Source organism: Loxodonta africana, unplaced genomic scaffold, assembly GCF_030014295.1.
Source record: "Loxodonta africana isolate mLoxAfr1 unplaced genomic scaffold, mLoxAfr1.hap2 scaffold_98, whole genome shotgun sequence".
In the NCBI taxonomy this organism is placed as follows: Eukaryota; Metazoa; Chordata; class Mammalia; order Proboscidea; family Elephantidae; genus Loxodonta; species Loxodonta africana.
Genome location: NW_026975672.1, coordinates 324,058 through 346,553, shown reverse-complemented (window position 1 = coordinate 346,553; position 22,496 = coordinate 324,058). Strand labels below are relative to the sequence as shown.

Below are 22,496 nucleotides of genomic sequence, written 5' to 3'. Positions count from 1 at the left end.
AAAGGATCAATGAGATGAAAATAGTTCAACTGAAAATATCCAATCTGAAAAAAAAATGAACAGAGCCTCAAAAAAATCCAAAAATATCTAACATTTATTTATTGGAATTACATAAGGTGTACAGAAAATATGTGGTGTAGAAAAAAGTATCTGAAGAAATACTGGCTCAACACTTTCCCAATTTGTTGAAAGACATAAACTTACAGATTCAAGAAGCTATGCAAACTCCAACAAGTTAAACTCACATAATTTTACGCCCAAATGCCTCACTGTCAATTGTGGAATAACAAGGACCAAGAAAGTATCTTCAAAGAAGCTAGAGAGAAAACAACTCATTTCACACAGGAAAAACAATTGGAATGACTCCGTATTCATCATCAGAAGCCATGGAGGCCAAAAGGCTGTGAAAACAACACTTTTTCAACACTAAAAGAAAAGAAACATTAACCCAGTGTTCTATAGGCTGTTATTTCCTTCATGAGTAAAGGAAAAATATTGACATTCTCAGGTGAAGGACGCTTAAGAGAATTCATCGCCACCAGACTTGTTCTAAATGAAACACTAAAGGAAGTTCTTCAGGTGGTAGACTTGGAATTTCAGGAATTATGGAAAGCAACAAAGTCGAAAGTACCTTCTGAAGTTCGCCCTTCAGCCAAAGATTAGACAGGTCTATAAAACAAACAGTAACACACGTGAAGAAAGTGTTTCTTAGTTCAATCGTGTGTATGAGACCAAAAGTGCAAAACCTGCCCAAAAGCACAGAAAAGAGGGCAGGATGGAACAGGAATCATGGCAGATGGAAACGGGGAACTGGAGCATAGAAGAGAATACTGACACATCATGAATATTGCCACCAATGTCACAAAACAATTGTGTATAAATGGCTGAACAAGAAAGTAATTTGCTCTGTAAAGTTTCAAGTAAAACACAATAAAAAATTTTTAAAAAGTGGTAGGTATCTGGGTAAACATATTATGCCATCCCTGCTGTCACTGCACAACACGGAGCAGGACTCCCCTCTTTGGAAAGACTTGCTAGCCTATTGGAAACACTTTGGAATATACTCTTGGTGGCAAATTAGTATTAGAGAATGGGATTAATTTTGAAAATATGAGATGTCTGTACTCATGCCTGGTGAATAAACTGGATAATAACATTTTCAGAGCGAAATGAGATGTTCTAACAGAAAAATAGGCCTGAATTCCCACGTGGGCCATGAGCCTAATCTGAAGGCCTTTCCCAGAGAGGCATTTCAGGCACTTCTAGAGCAGCAGGAGCACTGGGGAATGCATGTATCAACCTCCCCCAGGGCCTTCTCTGAGGAGTAAGTACCTGCTTTAGTACTGAGTTTAGTGGTTCATAAATAGTCATTCTGCATAAGGTCTTCGGGTTCAAGTCTGTAATCCAGCTGGGATTTCTGTGTGTGTTGCATCTCTGCATCAAAAGAACATACTTCTAGAAGCAGAATGCCAGGAGAGAGGCGGTTGGGCAGTTGGGGGTGGAGGGTGCTGCGCAGACAGGGGTGCCCAAGGGAGGCACAATATAGTCATTCTGCAGGAGGTCTAGTCATTCTGCATAAGAATTAGAATGCTTCTGTCAATGCATAATAGTTTACATGCAGGACATAAACAAAGTGACTGAAGGACAAAGTCGAATAGTAAACCAAGCCACTCCCTGTCAGTCCTTACCTGAGAGGGTCTTCACAAGGACTTCCGGGGATGGAGAAGGACACAGTAAACGCTGATTTATTTTACCTCTTCCTTCCTCAAGAAACAGGAACTGGTGTTAAGATGTCAGATGTCAAGCCCCAAACTCCTCTTCTGGTCTGTATTTAAGCTGTATAATAAAACTGGGAATCAGGCAATCAGCCGTGAGCAGACAGACCCAGGAGTATTCCCAGTGCCCCACATCTTTGAGCTCCAGTGAGATTCTGTTCTTAGTTATTACATTAGCAGAGGAGCTGAAAGACTGAAATTCTGTGTTTTAAGGCAACTTGGGCTTCAAACAGTCACTTATTGCTAAAGTCGTATTTCTCTATGTTAGTTTATGATCCTTAACTCAAATCCGGAGTTTGGAGCTCATTTTGATAACTCCTCATTAGTCTGCATAGACTAGAGTCTGCTCACAGTCAGTGATGACAATGGAGGAAACAAAGTCCCTAGCCCAGAGTAGGGACTGCTCCCCAGATTTGGGGCAATGCCCCTGGGAAGCATTGGCGAGGTGCACTTTGGCCTCTGTGGCTTTGCCTTCTGCTCCTGGAATTGCACCCTGGGGGCCTCCATATGCAGACCCAGAGTCCCTGGGTGACCACAACTCCCGCCCTTCTGGGTCATCCTCCGGACACACGTTGTGATATGCTTCCTGCCCTCCTTTCCAGCATAAGCTCTGCGATCACAAGTGGCAGAACCAGTTCTCAGGTCCAGACCCTAGACCTTGCCCTCCTTGGCCTTAGGCTTCCCCTAGTCCTGGTGGAACTTGCAAGCACCCGGCTGGGCGGGCTTGGGCCTGTCTCAAAAGGCTCATGGCGCACGCGGGTTCCACCTCCTTGGAGTCTGCGGGCTTGCGGTGGGCAGCCCGGCATCTCGTGCCTCCCTCGGGCGCCCTCTCTGAGCAGCAGCTCCCCTCCCCCTACCCCGCCAACCACCCAACAGTCGCACTGCCTGCTTTCTACTTCTAGAAGCACGTTCTTTTGATGCACACATGCAGCACAAACAGAAGCCCAGCTGGATTACAGACTTGAACCTGAAACGCACAACTTTAAAACTACTAGATTGGGGGAGGGGGTGTATTGGCAGTGAAAAAAGGAAAAAAAAAAGAAGAAAAAGAACAATTACAAAAAAAGTATTAGAAGACTGTATCCTCACAATATGGACTCAAGAAGGCTGCGCATACACAACTGCGTAGATAGCATACTGTTGTCTCTTTCTTTGCAAATAAGTCTTAAATGAGGGAATTTGGTACCGGGAAGAGTTGCAGAGCCTGACTTTGGGGAAATCTGGGATTGATGAATTGCCTTGCATGAGGCTACAAGCCCTGATAATCAATATTTAAAGATGAGATTCGAGCAACCTAGAACATGCATCAGAATTTTTTCTAAGTAAATTAGCACCAGAAGATGCCTTTAACCACTAAATAAAGTGGGTCAGTAGTTCAACATCTCCCTACAAAGAAAACGGCAGACCTAGATCGTTTCCAGTCAGGTTCCAGCAAACATGCAAGAAACAGTCATTTTAATCTTGTACGTAGTCAACAGAGATTAGAAAATCATGAGATATTCCCCTAACTTGATCCTTAAGGCTAGTTTAAAATTGATAACAAACTAGAGAAGGATAGTAGAAGAAGAGTTAGAGGACAAGCACACTCAGTAACTGAGATGCAAAACCCTACGTAAGACGCCAAGCAAAGGAAATCCAGCAAAGTATAAACCACGTAACACGCCATGATCAAGGCGGTTTATTGTAGGCATACAAATTTGAGTGAACATTAAAGATTTAGTAATTTCATTCACCACATGCATAGGTGAAAGAAGAGAAGACATATCCTCACCTCAAGAGATGGGGGCAAAGCAGGTTGATAAAATGCAATCACACCGAGAGATAAGGACTAGGAGCAAACATGGAACAGAAAAGGAGTTCCCGAACGTGGAAAACTACAACTAGCATGATAGTTCATGGTGACGTGTGGGACATTCTCTTTAAAATTAATAAACAATAAAATAAGGGTGCTTCTATCATTACTTTTATTAAACATTTAACACTGGAAGTGTAAGCTAGTACAAAAAAAGAAAAAGTATAAATGCTATTCATAGATTATAAGACTGTCTCCATTGAAAACTGTAGAAAATACTGGAATTAATAATAATCATAAATATAAAATAAATTGAAATTTCAATGCATCACCATCGAGCTTACTCTGTCATAGCTCTTAGGTGAAAGCAAAGGACACTGATAGGGAAAGAGCAGGTTCGGGTGGGCTAGACCAAGGAGGGAAGAAAATTATTCTGCACTGGGCTGAACTTATAAGCACGGTTATGTGTGTTAGTTACCTAGTCCCTCCATAACAAAAAATATCACAACTAGATGGCTTTAAAGAACAGAAATTTATTTTCTCACAGTTTAGCAGGTAGTCGTTCGAATTCAGGGCATGGCTGTAGTGGGAGGTCCTTCCTTGTCTACCTCAGCTTCTAGTAGATGCCAGCAATCATTTGTGTTCCTGGCCTTCTAGAAGCATCTGTCTTCTTTGTCTGTCTTCCTTTTCACCTGTTTGTGTCTGTGTGTATTCTGCTCCTTTTATAACTAAGAAGAGTTACGCTTAGGACCCACCCTACATTGGTATGACCTCATTCACATAATAAAAGCAGGCCCCCTCTTTCCTAACAAGGTCAGATTTACAGGTACCGGGGTTAGGATTTCCACATACATTTTGGAGGGACACAATTCAATCCCTAACAGTCGACTTACCAGATACTCTGGATTGAGAGTACTCGCATGAACAGCTGAGAGTGGTTACAATTCTTTGCTACATTCGTTGGCTGAAACTTGTCTCAATGGTCATCCATAGGAATGCTGGAGCAATTTATTGTGTAGGACCTAGCCAACCATTCCTAATCACGTCCATTGTGTGGAAAAACACACAATCCCATCACTGAAGCCTTGAGAAATTCATCGATAAGAATGGAATGGTGGTTGGAACCAAGAATTGTTTCATAGCCTAGATAACATGGTGTGGGTGTTAGATATTCACATGGAGATGTCAGGTAATAAAACTTCACCCCACATGGGGATGTCAAGAATAATACCAACAGCTAATGTTCATTGAGTACCTACACTGGTGCCAGGCACTCCTGTGCTTTCCCTTTCATGTTTGCTTTTCATGATGGCCATATGAGGAATGTATCATTATAATGCATAAAGAGGTCAATACAGAGAGTTAGGCTGACATTTGAATATATGAGTCTGGACCCAGGAGGAGTTTGAATGGATGGAGGTATAAACCTCACGTCCTTAGCTACAAATAGACAGCAGTAAACTCACTGAGGCATCCTACAGGGAGGGTGTCAATAGAGAGAGGAGCAGGCACCAAGCCCAAGGGTACTCTGGTATCTAGAAGCCTGCCAGGTGAACAGCAGCCAACAAGCCTCTCTGAAGTCCAGTGTGGTTCCTGGAGGGTTGTCTGTCCTTGCTCTCAGCTGCATTTCCCCAGTGCTCCTCCCACCTGCACTGGGTTGTCCCCTTCATGAGGACAGGGACAGTGTGTACCTTTCACCACTGTATCTGCATAACATAGACTATTTCTGGCCCATGGAATATACTGACTGAATGAAAAATAAACAAATGATAAGGACGTAAAATGCTTCGTAGTTGATACCTTGGGATACATTAAGGGGCTTCATGAGTAAGAGGGAGAAAAACTGATCAGGGCTGCTTCTGAGACCATCTCTTAGGCGTAAAGAGTGTTAAACAATAATTAAACAAAGAGATTTAATGGCAGAGATGTATGTTAAAAAGATGTAAGTATACATTGAAGATTACCAGAAACATGCACATTTATTATTGCAACTATAGTTCAAATTGTTAAAAAACATATACTACATGCACACAGAATATTATAAAGTAATTTAATGCCCTCATTAAAAAAAAACAAAAAAAAAATTATCATGAGAAAAGACTAATGATGAATGAAAATATCAGGATATAATATCTGTGTTAATATACATAAATGTGTGTGCTAATACACACATAAAACCAGTTGCCACTGAGTCAGTTCTGATTCATGATGACGCCAGTGTGCCAGAGTAGAACTGTACTCCATAGGGGTTTCAGTGGCTGGGTTTTCGGAAGTAGGCTGCCAGACCTCTCTTTCACAGCAATTCTGGGTGGACCTGAACTCCAACTTTCTGTCAGCAGCTCAAGATATTAACCATTTGCATCAACCAGAGACTCTAATACGCATACATGCCAATGTAAGTAAGATAACAGACATATCGGAACGTTAATAATTTATTCTATGCATTACGTATGTTTTCTTGTTATTTATTGCATATTTTCCCATTGCTTCCAAGTTTTTGAGGAATAGAATGTACTTCTGGAAAAATTCATGAGAGATTTTTAAGTAATGAAATAATTAACAGAAACTGAATGAGTAAATCTGTGGCAAGGCAGCCCATGAACCCAAGATTACAGTAACACTGGTATGAAAAGGAGAATTGTGGAGTCCTGAAGCTCAGTGGTCCCATGCATCCATCAGGAAAGAGGGAAGAGCAAATAAACGAGGAGAAAATACAGTGAGCCAGAGGAGTGGGAGCCCTCTGTTGTGGGCACAGTTTTCTCATGAAACTTTAGATGGACACAATGGGTGGGATTATCCACTTCCATCACACAAACATTTTTATTACCCTTGATTTTAACGGAACTATGTTATAAAAACATATGATAAAATAAAGTATAATAAAAGAATAAATCTCATAGTGGACTACTATCATTTTCCCCAGCCACTGAGGAGGGCAGGAGACACACACGGGAAAGAAGATAGAGCAGTGTGAAGAATCATGCTTAGTGAGGAGGGGAGTGTTTCTGAGACAGGCCTTACCTGCTACCACCTAGGGAAGTAGGCAGCTGTGCAGGACCAACTGGAAGAAATGGCACATTATTTCTGAGACCTACTCCAGCTCATAACAAATTATGGATAACATGGGGAAGAATGAGATTTCCAGGACACTTAATTGTTCTCATGAGAAACCTGTACATAGAAAAAGAGGCAGTCATCTAAACAGAACAAGGAATACTGCATGGTTTAAAGTCAAGAAAGGTGTGCATCTCCATTGTATCCTTTCACCATACCTATTCGACCTGTATGATGAGCAAATAATCCGAGAAGCTGGACTGTCTGAAGAAGAATAAGGCGTCAGGATTGGAGGAAGACTCATTAATAACCTGAGATATGCAGATGATACAATCTCGCTTGTTGAAAGTGAAGAGGCCTTAAAGCATTTACTGAAGAAAATCAAAGACTACAGACCAACAGCCTAACAACAGGACCAATAAGCAACATCATGACAACGGAGAAAATGTTGACATCACTAAGGGCTTCATTTTACTTGGATCCACAATAAACACCCACGGAAGCAGCAGTCAAGAAATCAAACGACACATTGCATTGGGCAAATCTGCTGCCAGAGACCTCTTTAAAGTGTTCAAATGCACAGATGTCACCTTGAAAACTAATGTGCGCCTGACTCAAGCCATGGTGTTTTCAGTCACCTCATACGCACACGAAAGGTGGGCAATGAATAAGGAAGACTAAAGAAAAATTGAAGGCACTGAATTACGGTATTTGCAAAGAATATTGAATATACCACGGACTGCCAAAAGAATGAACAAATCTGTCTTGAAAGAAGTACAGCCAGAATATTCCTTAGAAGCAAGAATGGCGAGGCTTCATCTCACATATTTTGGACATGTTGTCAGGAGAGATCGGTCCTTGGAGAAGAAAGTCATACTTGGTAACAAGTGGCCACAACAACCGGCTCAAACATAACAACGACTGTGAAGGCGACAATAGGTAGTTTAACATACATTTTGACCCATACGAATTAAAATTTAAACAATTATTTCATGCCTTTTTGTAGCGGTTTCAGAATATACAATTAAAATAAATGTAAACAATTAATAGAAAAAATCTCTGAAAATAACATTTAATTTTTTAAAGTCACTGCTCCATAGCCCAAATCTAAATGGCTTGATATAAAGCACTGGTATTTGTGATTCACAAAAAGCAGGTGCCAATTCCTGAACAAGAACTGAAGTGACAGGAGAAACTCCCCATGCTGTTAGAGCCCTGAGTATGGGCCCTAATCCAATAATCTGTCCTCATTAATTCCTTTTCATTTCATCTCTGTGAAAGAGGGGAGGGAGAAGGTGAGAGAGGGTTACATGTGCCTATTCTGTTCTTTAGCATCTAGTTCACTGCCAGGAACAACTATTCATAACAGGCTACAAAACATTAAAGTACAAATAAGGAGGAAAACCTCCTAGTATATATATGTATTAGGTGGCACAAAGAGTTAAGTGCTCAGCTACTAACTGAAAGGTTGGCAGTTTAAATCCACTCAGTTGCCTTGGAAGAAAGGCCTGGCAATCTACCTCCAAATGGTCACAGCTATTGAAAACCGTATGGAGGGCAGTCCTACTCTGAAAACTCACGGGGTCGTCATGAGTGAAAATCTCCTCAACGGCAACTGGATTGGTAATCTATATATGGCATAAATGTTCGGAAAATTAGTTTCTGAACATATACACGGCATACAGAATACACTGCACATTAGTATTATGTGCCAAAACCCACTGTCATCAAGTCGATTCTAACTCATAGTGACCCCAAAGGACAGAGTAAAACTGCCACATAGGGTTTCCAAGGCTGTAAGTCTTCACTGAAGCAGACTGCCACATCTGTCTCCTGCAGAGAGGCTGGTGGGTTCGAACCACTGACCTTTCAGTTAGCAGCCAAGTTCTTTAGCCACACAGCCACTAGGGCTCACTGCTGTCATGTACAGTGATTACATAAGCAAATTCTGAAACAAAGTGCCTGGGTTTAAATCCTAACTCAATCTATCAGCTGGTTGATCTGGGAACGTTACTTTATCTCTCACTGCCTCAGTTTCCCATTTCTAAAATGGGTCTTATTCAAAAGGTTGTTACGCAGGTTAAATAAAACACACAAGGCACTTAGAAAAAGGCCTTACACACAGAATGAACACAATAAATGTTAGCTTTCATAATTATTAAGGGAATACAAACAGCTTAGTTGAAGAAACTTCCATTGAGAAATAGTTGCGTTCCAAAATTCATGTGTAAAGTCATTTACATCAACTGTTAAAGTTGTATGTTTAGATTCAAGTGATTACTGAGGTGTGTTATGATCTTGAACAGAGTTCAGGGGACTATACAGGCTGCCTCTGCATGCCCTTCTCCTGCACATCCATTCCATCTCCCTTGGAGCCCAGACATCATGTTATCAATTAAACCCCTCCCATGCTGGTGGTGTACTGTTTAAGAGCTATGGCTGCTAACCAAAAGGTCATCAGTTCAAATCCACCAGGCGCTCCTTGCAAAGTCTATGGCACAGTTCTGCTCTGCCCTATTGGGCCGCTATGAGTTGGAATAGACTCAGTGGCAATGGGTTTTTAATGGGTATGAGTTAACTGTTCAGTTCTTAAAGACATACCCAAAGCAACCACGAACACAAAAGTATAGTAAAAAGTTCTTATTTCAGAATAGCAACACCTTTTTCTAACACAGTGGTGAATTAGGGTGGACTGTGTATCAAGTGGAGGCCTGGTGGCATAGTGGTTAAGAGCTCAGCTGCTAACCAAAAGGTCAGCAGTTCGAATGCACCAACTAGTCCTTGGAAACTCTATGAGGTAGTTCTACTCTATGCTATAGGGTCTCTATGAGTTAATATCAACTAGGGTCTGTACGGGTTGGAATCAACTTGATGGTGACAAGTTTGATTCGGTTTGGATTAAATTATGACCCTAAAAAACGTGTGTTTCAACTTGGTTAGGCCATGATTCCCACTATTGCCTAGTTGTCCTTCATTTTGTGATTGTAATTTTACTGTAAGAGGATTAGGGTGGGATTGTAACACCACCCTCACTCAGGTCACCTTTCCCTGAGGTGTGGCCTGCACCACCTTTTATCTCGCAAGAGGTAAAAGGAAAGGGAAGCAAGCGGAGAGTTGGGGTCCTCAGACTATCAAGAAAGCAGCACCAGGAGCAGAGCATGTCCTCTGGACCCAGGGTCCCTGCACCTGAGAAGCTCCTTGACCATGGGAAGGATAAGGACAAGGACCTTCTTCCAGAGCCGAAAGAGAGAGAAAACTTTCCCTTAGAGCTGATGCCTTGGACTATTAGCCTACTTTAATGCGAGGTATTAAATTTCTCTTGGTTAAAGCCATCCACTCATGGTATTTCTGTTACGGCAGCACTAGATGATGAGGACAGTGGGTAAAGGTGGAAGGGGTGGATGAAGGACAAAAAAAGAAAAATGGACAACAAGAGAAATATAAGAATTCAGAGAACTGTGAAAATTTAATTCCTGAATATACTTTCTTTCTCCTCCCTGTAACTGTAAGGACTTTTCTCATATACAGCATATATAAGTAAATCCTTGCAATATTTAAAACACTTAGATTTTTGTAAAACTCATTCTCTGAAAACTCATGGTGGCCCCATTAATTTGTGGCTTAAAAACAACTCAGAACTAAAAAGAAGCATAAATAAATAAATAAAGGCACTGCTGTCATTTGCGGGTGATGTTCTTTTCCTGCTATCCACAACCCACACACTCGGGAGTTAATTTTCCAGGGTCAGTGTTCATAGACCATCCTCTTTCTCTTACCACCACCCCACCACCCTTAATTATTTAGAAAAGGCAGGGCCAGTCAGTGCTCCAAACATCAAGTTTTCTCTCCAAAATGCCAACTCGCACTTGGGGAGCAGGCTACATTCTCAGCTATCAGCACTTCCACTAGCCCCTGCAGATAAGGAACATGACTCCACTGAACTGTTCGTTGTAATTAAAAAAAAAAAAAAAGTAAAAAACTGTTTCTTAAAACCAGAAAAAAAAAAAAAACAGGCATTTCCCTATTACCCACCCACCCCACTCTCCCACACCGAGTGCTCCCCTCACCACACACACACTCAAATATTTCCTACCAAGGGTGTGTCCCAAGCACGGGGTCTGGCTCCGCTCTTCTTTTACACCTCTTGGAGGCCTCTGGAGAAACCATACCTTTGGTTGGCAATTCCCTGAACCCTGCCTATTCAAGCTGGCACTTATTCAAAAAGGCAGGTGAGTCTTCAAGTCAGGTTTTTAAAAGGAGTTTAAGAGGAGCCAGGTGATATGCCTACTCACCCTCAAGTTTCTCAAAGGTAATAATTTCTTGAGATGTTTACAATGTCTCAACTATGGGTTAATTAAATCCCTTAGGATGGTGGGCATAGGAAAATCCTCCATCTCAATGCCCCCCACTTTGAAAAAAAAGAGGGGGAATCTCCAAAATTACAAATTTGAATTTCTACATACTTGATTGAACTAAGGAGTAAGTTCCTCATGTGTGTTATTCTTGGTTTGAGCTTGGTGGTGCAGTGGTTAAGAGCTCAGCTGCTAACCAAAAGGTCTGCTGTTTGAATCCAACAGCTGCTCCTTAGAAACCGTATGGGGTAGTTCTACTCCGTCCTATAGGGTTGCTAAGAGTCAGAATTCACTGGATGGCAATTGGTTTGTTTGTTTTTCAATCTTTGGCTGAAAGGTAGACTTTGTTATCAATTTATTAAATCAACTGGTAATTTGCTGGATATTTCTCATACAGGAACTTATGATGTCTTCAAATCCAGCCAATCAGGTTTAGGAAGAGAGAAACTTCTCTACCTTAGCCTCCCTGCCACTCCCACACCTTTTTCATTGATTTCCATGCCCTGTTTAAGTAACATCGCTCATCACTTCTCACTGTCTAGGTTATCTGAGCCAATTCATGGCAGTCAATTCCACCTGAGCCCTAGGATACCCTCATTTACATACTCTGCCCTGTTCCTTCACCAATGGCTGACCTCACATCTCCCCTTGAATGTCTACTAGGCATCTCAAACTTAATGTGGTTCAAATAAAATTCTTCGTCCAAGTGTCTTATCTACCTCCCAGTCTTCCTTATCTCAGCAAATGTTCTCACTATCCTCTGGATTGTTCAGGACAAAAACCTAGAAATCATCCTTGATTTCTCTCCTTTATTCAAATCTTGCATCCAATCCATTGACACATATTCTGGACTCTTGGCGCTACCTTAAAATAAATCCTGACTCTATCCACTTCTCACTACCTCCACCTTACAGCCACCATCATCTCTTGGTGAAAACTGGACTCCGTGCCACCGATCTTCCCTCTTACAGTCTACATAACAGCATCACCTCAGTGGCTTTTCATGGCAATTAGGAAAAATTCCCAAATCCTTCCCATGGTCTTTCATGATGCGGGGCTTGCCCACCATACTAACCTCATTTCCTAACAGTCTTCCCTCGGTTCACTCCACACTAGCCATGACTTATTTCCTGAGCTTCCTCAAAACATGCCAGAACACTTGGTTATTAAAGGGCCTCAGAAACAACTCTTTCCTTTATTGGCAATATCCTCCCTCCAGAACTTCATACAGCTATTCTCTCCTTTGATATAGGTCAGTTATCTCCTCAAATATCCTGCTCCCATAAGCCTTTACTATTAATCTAAAACAGCTCACCCCACTCATTCCCTCACATGCAACTCTGTCTTATTTTCAAAATATTTAGCTCTCCTTGACATTTTTTGTTAATTATTACCTGTAAATGTATTTTTTGTGGTTGAGAATATATGCAGCAAAACATACACCAACTCAACAGTTTCTACCTGTACAATTTAACGACATCGGTTACATTCAAGTTGTGCAACCATTCTTACCCTCCTTTTCTGAGTAGTTCCTCTGTCATTAGCATAAACCCACTGCTCCTTAAGGTTCCTATCTAATCTTTTCAGTAGCTGTTGGCAATCTGATGCCATATAGACAGTTCTTAAAAGAGCATATGCTCAAGGTAGACCATTTTTATTAGTTAAGTAGCTAATGTTCTGGAGCCCTCGTGGCACAGTGGTTAAGTGATACGGTAGCCAAGCAAAAGAAGAGCAGTTTGAATCCACCACCTGCACCTTGGAAACTCTATGGGGCAGTGCTATTCTGTCCTACAGGGTCTCTGAGTCGGAATCAACTCAATGGCAACAGTATGGTGTTTTCTTTTTTATACTTCAGTTTTAAGATGATTCAAGGGAAGGCTTTTGGTGTAATGTTTAAAGATTATCTCACGGCAATAGTTTCAGGAGTTCATTCACCCTCAATGGCTCCAAAAAGTCTAGGGTTCATGAGAATTTGAAATTCTGTTCTGCATTTTCCCCCTTTTGATCAGGGCTTTGCTATGGACTCTTTGATCAAAATGTTCAGCGACAGTAGCCGGGAACCTTCTGGTTCTTCTGGTCTCATGGCATGCTAGATGTTCTTTTAAAAAACATGAGTGGATGCTGGAGGTTATCAAATACTTATTTTATTACACCTATTAGTATAACCACATTTATTTTTCCTGTACATATGGCAAATTGTACTGATTCATTTTTGAATGTTAAACTAACCTTGAATTCTTGGGATAGACCCAACTTGGTCATAATATATTCTTCTTTAGAGTATTGCTGGATTTGTTTTGCCTATTTCTTTTTATATTTTGCATCTATGTTCATCAGTGACATTGGCCTGTAATTTTCCCATCTTGTGCTGCTCTTGTCAGGTTTTGGTATCAATATTCATTCTACAAGGTTTATAAAATGAGTTTGGGTATATATTTCATTTTATATTGAAGAATTTGTGAAGTATTTCTTGAATATTTGGCAGAATTTGCAGGAAAAGCCATCTGACATGAAGTTTTCTTTTTGAGAATAGTTTGAGCTCCAATTCAATTCTATTAACAATTGTGGAATTACTTTTGCTTCCTGTTTCTTCTTGAATCGTTGTTATTAACTTACATGGTATGATACGCTTGCCTACTTTACCTAAATTTGCAAATTTATTAGCTAATATGGTTCATAACATTCTCACATTATCTTTAAGTTCTGCAAGATCTGCAGTCATTTTCTTTCTAATTCCTGATATTCGTTATTTATACCTTCATTCTTTTTCACTTGATCAATCTTGCCTAAAGTTTGTCAATTTTACTAGCATTTTCTAAGAATTAACTTTAGTCTTCGTTGATCGTCTGTTGCATGTATCCAATCATTAATAGAAACAAAAATTCCTATGAATGTTTGTTTCTGTTTTTTTCCCAACATTTTGAATGGATGTTTAACTCACTTATTTTTCAAAATTTGTTCTTTCCAATTATACTTTTAAGGCTGTAAGTTTCCTATATTATATTGTCTGTACTGCACCAATTTTTATATGTACTATGTTCATAATTGTTCACTTCAAAATATATTCTAATTTTCATTATGATGTCTTTTTTAATGCCTAGTATTTTAAAATATCCAAGCACATGGAGATTTTGTATTTTCTTTTTCTAAGATGTTTTTTTTTAAACTATGCTGTACTTACACAGTATCCTCTATATTATTGCAGACTCTTGAAATTTGTTGAGACTTGCTTTATAACACAGTATACAGTTAATTTTTATAAACACTATGTATGTGCATGAGATGAATGTATATTCTTTAGTGGTTAGATAATGCACACACATACACATATATCAATCTGGTATTTTTATACATGTTAAATCTTCTGTATCCTTGACAATTTATGGACTTCTATGTTTCTGAGGGGTGTGTTAAAAATCTATTATGATGCATGATGTCAAAAGGAGCCCCAGTAGTGCAGTGGTTAAGCACTCAGCTCTTAAACCTTTTGATTTGATCCACCAACTATTCCACAGGAGAAAGATATGACAGTTTCCTTCCATAAAGATTACAGCCTTAGAAACCCTTTGGAGAAGTTCTACTCCATCCTATAGTCACTATGAGTCAGAACTGACTCAACAGCACATAAGAAAAAATGTATGATGTGATGGAAACTGAGCAGTACGAAGGTATAAGAATTGAACCTACATCCAGGGTCAAAGGATGAAGGACAGAGAAAACAGCAGAGACATCCAAAAGCTTGGAAAAAAGGGGGCTGAGAGGACAATGGTTGGTGGTTTAAGGGCTTTGAAGGGCTACCACATATACTGAGGAATCTGAAGTGCAATATTCTTGCCTAAGGATGAAGACATGCTCATAAAGATCCTGACAAAGCTTTAGGCTTGCACCTCTGGCTGATCTTTGGGCTCCATGGGCAGGAAGTGAAGGCTAAGGCAGAGTTTTAGGCGCTCTTGCTTAGCACTGAAAGAACACCCCAGTTCAGAGCCAATCTGCAAAGACTGGGATAATGTTACTTTTTCTTTTTGGCTACAAGCATTTAAAGAAATCACTGTCAGGTCATGAACTGACTGCTGTCATAACAGAACAGAACTTCAGTGTCCACACATGAGAAGACATACAATCTTTGCAGAACTAGTTTGGAAACATCACTAAGCAAATGGATGACTGGCCCTCAACAATTAAAAAAAAAAAAGCAAACCCTAATGACTGGAGGGAATCTGATTTCCAGAGTTACATTATAATATTTAAGATATCCAGTTTTCAACACACTATTCTAAGTCATAAAAGGAAAAAGAAAAGGATGGTTCATTTGTTAAGAAGAAAGAAAGAAGAGAATGAACAGAAAGCATCCCTAAGGAAACACAGATATTGGGATTACTAGACAAAGATTTTAAACCAATTGTCTTAAATTTCCTCAAAGAGCTAAAGAAACCATAGACCAAAAAAAAAAAGGAAACCAAGAGAAGAATGTATGAACAAGTAGAAAATATTAATAAAGAAATATTATACAAAAGAACCAAATAGAAATTATAGAGCTGAAAAGTAGAATAGCTGAAATAAAATTTTCATTAGAGGAGCTCAACAGCAGATTTGAGCAAGAAAGCAGGAAAATGTAAACTTGAAAAAGCACAACTGAAATTGTTCTAACTGAGGAGCATAAAGGAAAAAGAATGAAGAAAATGAACAGAGCCTAAGGGACCTGCAGGATAACATCAAGCATACCAATATACTCATTAAGGAGTCCCAGAAAGGAAAGAAAGATGAAAGGACAGAAAGAATATTTGAAAACGTAATGACTGGAAGTCTCCCAAATGTCATCTAGATATCCAAGAAGCTCAATAAACTCAAAGGACAATAAATACATAGATATCCACAGAGAGACATAATCAAAATGTCAAAAGACGAAGACAGAAACTTGAAAGTAGCAAGAGATAAGTGACCCCTAATGTACAAGAAGAGAGTCTCAACAAGTTTAACTGTTGATTTTTCATCAGACACCATTGAGATGAGAAAATAGTGGGATGATGTATTTAAGATACTGGAAAAAAAATACAGAAACAAAACTATGAACCAAGATGTCAATATCTAGCAAAACTATCTTTCAAAAATAAAGGTGAAATTAAGACATGCCCAGATACACAAAACCTGAGGGAGTGTGTTAGCAGCAGAACTGCCTTATGAGAAATGCTACAGGGAATCATTCTGGCTGGCATGGAAGGACACTAGACAGTAACTGGAAGCCATAAAAAGAAACAAAGACTCCGTAAAGGTAACTACTTAGATAAAACAAAGTCAGTAATATTTTTATATCATGCCTCTCTTTTTTTCATATATGATTTAAAGCACGAATGCATAAAAATACTTACACATCTCTCTTAATGGACACACAATGTATAAAGATGCAATTTTTGTACCAGCAACGTAAGTAGGGGAGGTAACTGAGCTGAATAAAAGCAGAATTTTGTATACTGTTGAGGCTAAATTTGTATTAATTAAAAGAAGATTGTTATAAATATAAGATATTAATTGTAATCCTCATGCTCACCACTAAGAAGTTAAAAAATATAAGGAAAGGAAACAAGGAGAGGATCAAAATTGTACACTTGAAAAAAAATCAGTCAAACACAAAAGTGGACAGTAGTGAAGAAAATGAGAAACAAAACACGTATATGACCTACTATTACAAAGTAGAAGATATAAGTCCTTCCTTATCATGAATTGCTTTAAATATAAATAGATTAAATTCACAATTGGGATCATTAAAGTTGTGTGTTAACTTTGTTGGACCATGATTCTCAGTGCTTTGGCAGTTATGATGTAGTTTAGCAGTCGTAAAACGATGCAATCACTTCCATGATGAGATGTGATATAATGTGATTACCTCCATGATGGGATCTGCTGTGAGTAGCCAATCAGATGTTTCCTCAGGGGTGTGGACTGCATCCAATATAGGTGGACTTTCTGGCAAGGCTCTTGAGCTTTTGCTCACTCTGAATCCTGCAGCTGGCTCCTCTTCATCTGATCTCAAGTTTTTGGGACTTGAACTCTCAGCTTACCTTCCAATTTGGGGATTCATCAGCCTCCGCAGTCTGTGAGCCGCGGGCTGCCAGCTTACCTGCCGATCTTGAGATTTGTCAGCCTTTGCAGCCTGTGAACCACAGACCTGTTGTATGACCTGCAGATCTTGAGTTCTGCAGTCCCTGCATCTATGTGAGTCAGGAGAAGCCACCAGGCTGACCCATGGACTTGAGACTTACCAGCCTCTACAGCCTCGGGAGCCATTTCCTTGATATAAATCTATTTATATATAAATACATACATATATATATATCACTGGTTTTGCTTCTCTAGAGAACCCAGCCTAAGATACCAATTAAAAGACAAACACTGGCAGAATGAATAAAAAAATCATTCAATTGCTATCAAGCTGATCTGACTCAGGGTGACCCCTCGCCCCATGTGTGTCAGAGTAGTAGTGACACACAAGTGTGTCAGTTCAACGGCTAATTTTTCAAAAGTAGATCGCCAAGCCTTTTCTCCGAAGTGCCTCTGGGTGGACTCAAACCTTCAACATTTTGGTTAGCAGCTGAATGCATTAACCGTTTGCACCTCCCAAGGACTCTATGTTTATTTCTGTATTACTTGTCTTTATACTATATACATACACACACACATAGACATCCATGAGTGGTTCATACAGATGCTTTGGACTTCGACTAGCAGGGCTCTATTAATTATTGATAGAAAAGTACTGATACCAATTACAAATGCGTATTTGTCCATTTCCCCTTTCGGATTTATTAGTTTTTGTATTTTGGAGCCCTGTTGTTAAATATGTACACATTTAGGATGGTTGTATCTTTTTGGAGAAGTGAACCTCTATTATGTTATGTCCCTACCTATTCCCAATAATACTCCTTTTTCTGAAGTATAATTTGTCTGATATTAATATAGTACTGCAGTAGAACTGGATAATTTTCAACCATTTCAAGAGGTAGCATAAGATCAAGAACTGATGGTATAAAAGGAAGAAATCGAAGCTGCATTGAAGGCATTGGTGAAAAAACTATCCTCTCTCCACCATCTTCACTAACCCTGACACCAACTGTCCCTCACACAGCACTCCCTACTTCTCTGCTGGGTTCAATAATTCATTGCAACGGCCACACAGAGCTCACAGTCCATATTCATGATTATGGGGTTTATTAGGGAAGTAACAGTTATAACTCAGGCTCAAAGATACTCAGAATACATTTCTTCTATCAGGACAACCTCTTCCCTCCTGTGCTCATAGGCGTGCCTCTGCCTGGCCTTGGGCCTCTCTCCAAAGGCACTCAGCTTTCCTTCTCCCTGGGCCAGCATCTCCTATAGCCGGGTCCCTGTTGCTTGGTCTCTCCTGCCATGGCATCTTACCGTCTTCAGGGTTACAGCTTCCTCTCTCTATCTCAGTCTCCTGCTTCTAGCAGCTTCTCAGTGCAGGGATCTCAGGTCCATAATATATGCTCAGCTCCTGGCTGTTCTTCCTTGATGGGAGTTGAAGCCTCCTCTTTGCTCTGGAACTGGTTCTCTTTGAAGGGAAAACTAAACAATCCCCTTGGTGAGCCACAATTACCCTATCACACAGTCCTGCCCAAGCACCAGGGTGGATGTTATAAGACCATGGCTAGAAAGGCCACACAAAGTAAACAATCACATCACAGTACCTTGGACTCATTTTTCGAGTGAAGTATCAAAAATCCCATCGGAACGGATTGGTAAAGAACATAATCAATGGCAAGAACATTTTCATAATTATGTTTTCTGTATTTGGAAGAAATCTATAGCACTATTCTTATTTTGCCAGTTCACAGGGATCACAGAGATTAGTGGTAGATATTGCAGTACCGGAAAACTCTCTGGTGAAACAGTCTGTGAGCAGTCTTACAAACACGGATATTCCACCAGAGTCAAAAGAATGACGTTACATTAATCATCATAGAGAACATTTCAAGATCTAGCCTGAAGTACAATGTTGTCACTGATAGGCTAATATCCATACACTTACAAGGAAGACCAGTTTATATGACTATTCAAATTTATGCACCAACCACCAATGCCAAAGACAAAGAAATTGAAGATTTTAAACAACTTCTGCAGCCTGAGATTGATCAAACGTGCAATCAAGATGCATTGATAATTACTGGTCATTAGAATGTTAAAGTTGGAAACAAAGAAGGAAAAGTAGTTGAAAAATACAGCATTGCTGATAGAAATGATGCCAGAAATCTCATGAAAGAAGTTTGCAAGACCAGTGACTCATCCACTGCAAATATTTTTTTTCAACAACATAAACGGCAGCTATACACGTGGACTTTACCAGTTGGAATACACAGGAATCAAACTGACTACATCTGTGGAAAGAGAAGATGGGAAAACTCATATCATCAGTCAGAACAAGGCCAGGGATCGATTGTGAAACAGACTGTCAATTGCTCATATGGGAGTTCAAGTTGAAACGGAAGAAAAGTAGAATAAGTCAAAAAGGGCCAAAGTATGACCTTGAGTATATCTCACCTGTATTTAGAGACCACCTCAAGAATACATTTTATGTGGTAAACACTAATGACTGAAGACCAGGTGAGTTGTGGAATGACATCAAGGACATCACACATGAAGAAAGCAAGAGGTCCTTTAAAAGACAGGAAAGAAAGAAAAGACCATAATGGATGTCGGAAGAGACTCTGAACGTTGCTCTTGAATGTCGAGTAGCTAAAGGGAAAGGAAGAAATGACGAAGTAATAGAGCTGAACAGAAGATTTCAAAGGGTGGCTTGAGAAGAAAAAGTATTATAATGACATGTGTAAAGATCTGGAGATGGATAACCAAAACGGAAGAACACACTCAGCATTTCTCAAGCTGAAAGAACTGAAGAAAAAATTCAACCCTTGAGTTGCAATACTGAAGGATTCTACGGGTATAATATTAAATGATGCAGGAAGCATCAAAAGAAGATGAAAGTAATACCCACAGTCACTATGCCAAAAAGAATTGGTCGACCTTCAACCATTTCAGGAAGTAGCATATGATCAGAAACCGATGGTACTGAAGGAAGAAGTCCATGCTGCACTGAAGGAATTGGTGAGAAAAAAAAGCCTCCGAGAATTGACGGAATACCAACTGAGATGTTTCACCAAATGGATGCAGCACTGGAATCACTCACTTGTCTAATCCCAAGAAATTTGGAATACAGCTACCTGGCCTCCGAACTGGAAAGGATCCATATTTACGCCGATTCCTAAGAAAGGTGATCCAACCAAATGTGGAAATTATCAAACAACATCATTAATATCACATGCAAGTAATATTCTGCTAAAAATCATGCAAAAGCAGCTGCAGCAGTACATTGACAGGGAACTGCCAGAAATTTAAGCAGGATTCAGAAGAGGACATGGAAGGAGGGATATCACAGCTGATGTCATATTGATTCTGGCCAAAAGCAGGGAATACCAGAAAGATGTTTAAACCTGTGTTTTATTGACTATGCAAAGGCATTTGACTGCTTGGGTCATAACAAATTATGGATAACATTGCGAAGAGTGGGAATTCCAGAACACTTAATTGTGCTGATGAGGAACCTGATCAAGAGGTAGACGTTCAAACAGAAAAAGGTGATACTGCGTGGTTTAAAGTCAGGAAAGGTGTGTGTCAGGGTTGTATTCTTTTACAATACTTATTTAATCTGCAAATAATCTGAGAAGCTGGACTTTACCAAGAACACGACATCAGGATTGGAGGAAGACTCACTAACAACCTGCATTTTGCAGATGACACAACCCTGCTTGCTAAAAGATAAGAGGGCTTGAAGCACTTACTGATGAAGATCAAAGACCGCGGCCTTCAGTAGAGATTGCACCTCAACATAAAGAAAACAAAAATCCTCACAACTGGACCAATGAGCAACATCATGATCAATGGAGAAAAGACTGAAGTTGTCAAGGATTTCATTTTATTTGGATCCACAATCGACACCCATGGAAAGAGCAGTTAAGAAATCAAAAGATGCACTGCCATCAGGCAAATCGGCCCAAAAGACCTCTAAAGTGTTGAAAAGCAAAGACATCACCTTGAAAACTAAGATGCAACTGATCCAAGCCACAGTGTTTTCAGTGGCCTCGTATGTGTGGGAAAGCTGGCTGATGAATAAGGAAGACCGTAGAAGAATTGATGCCTTTTAATTGTGTTGGTGAAGAATTCTGAATATACCATGAACTGCCAAAAGAACGAAAAAATCTATCCTGAAAGAAGTATAACCAGAATGTACCCTAGCCTAGAAGCAAAGATGGCTAGACTACATCCTACATACTTTGGACCTGTTTTCAGGAGGAATTAGTTCACGGAGAAGGATATCATGTACTATTTCTTTGGACTATCTAAGACCTGAAGAACAAAATCTCATGGTCCAAATTAACGTTTTTACTTACTAATTTTCAAATGTAGCCCTGGTGGAACAGTGGTTAAGAGCTTGGCTGAAACTAAAAGGTTTCAACCAGCCTCTCCTTAGAAGCCCTGCTATGCAGTTCTATTCTGTCCAATAGGGTCACTGTTAGTTAAAATTTAATCCACAGCAATGAGTTATTTAATTTTCAAATATAAATTTTTTGTGTTTATGTCTAAATTCTAAAGTAAATTTTATTTTATAAACTTCCGGTTTTATAAATTTATTTTCTATTATTCAAATTTATTGTTATGGCAGAATCAAATTTAAAAAGTGACATTAATTTTCAATCCAGGCAAAATGAAACGGCAATAACTAAGTGCCGTACAAAAATGGAAGCCTGCAGAAGATAAAAAGAAAATGATCTGTGAATCCCTAAAGACTATTCCAAAATTCGTTTTTAGGATGTAATAAATCAGCAGAGACTTCTTGCATTAAAGGTACGTGCTTAATGGGTGGGAATCATCCTACTAGTACCACTAGTGCTGAAATTAACGATGGCAATACTAATATAACAGAATTTGTTCCAAATTCTGCAACTATTTCTTGCTGTAGTAAAAAAAAAAGAAATTAGTAATGATCTAGAAAGTGAAACTAAGAATATTAAATTGTCACATCTGCAGAGCGCATAAATAACAGAAGTGCAGATCCTGCCTTGTGGAATAATTTTCTTCCAATGAAGTAAATTACTGGATCAAAAGAGGCCCAAGTGATTGTCAACATCACAGTTGTCCACTTGTAAATTTGTGTTGAAAATTCCTGGACGGTAAACAAAGTTCTGTAGCCAGAATTTTTTCTAGAGTGCAAAGTTAATGATGAAAATTATAAGAGGGAGTGGCTACTGCAATCTCCATCAGTCAGCTCCCTGTATTGTTTTGTTTGCAAACCTACTAACCAAACAAACAAACCCGTCATCCTCATTTAATTCTCGAATTGTTACAGATGAATTTAGCAATTGGTGCAAATTGAATAGGATCGGTAAACATGAAAATAGTTCAATTCACAAAGATTATGTTATCATATTTAAACCAAACACATTGTTCTGGCTT

The 22,496-nt window shown here is 39.5% G+C and overlaps 1 long non-coding RNA gene across 11 annotated transcripts in view; it reads right to left on the bottom strand.

Annotated features, from left to right (window-relative positions):
* LOC135230270 (uncharacterized) overlaps positions 1–22,496 on the bottom strand; it is a 74,265-nt gene that overhangs the window by 28,947 nt on the left and 22,822 nt on the right. For 7 of the 11 annotated variants that reach the window (XR_010320907.1, XR_010320909.1, XR_010320908.1 and 4 more), the window contains exon 2: positions 1,689–1,836. The exons of 1 other annotated variant lie outside the window; for it this stretch is intronic. This is a non-coding gene — a long non-coding RNA (uncharacterized LOC135230270). Of the gene's footprint in view, positions 1–1,332; positions 1,572–1,688; positions 1,850–22,496 lie in introns of all 11 variants that reach the window. 3 more of the 11 variants (XR_010320902.1, XR_010320906.1, XR_010320904.1) reach the window with 3 other exon arrangements.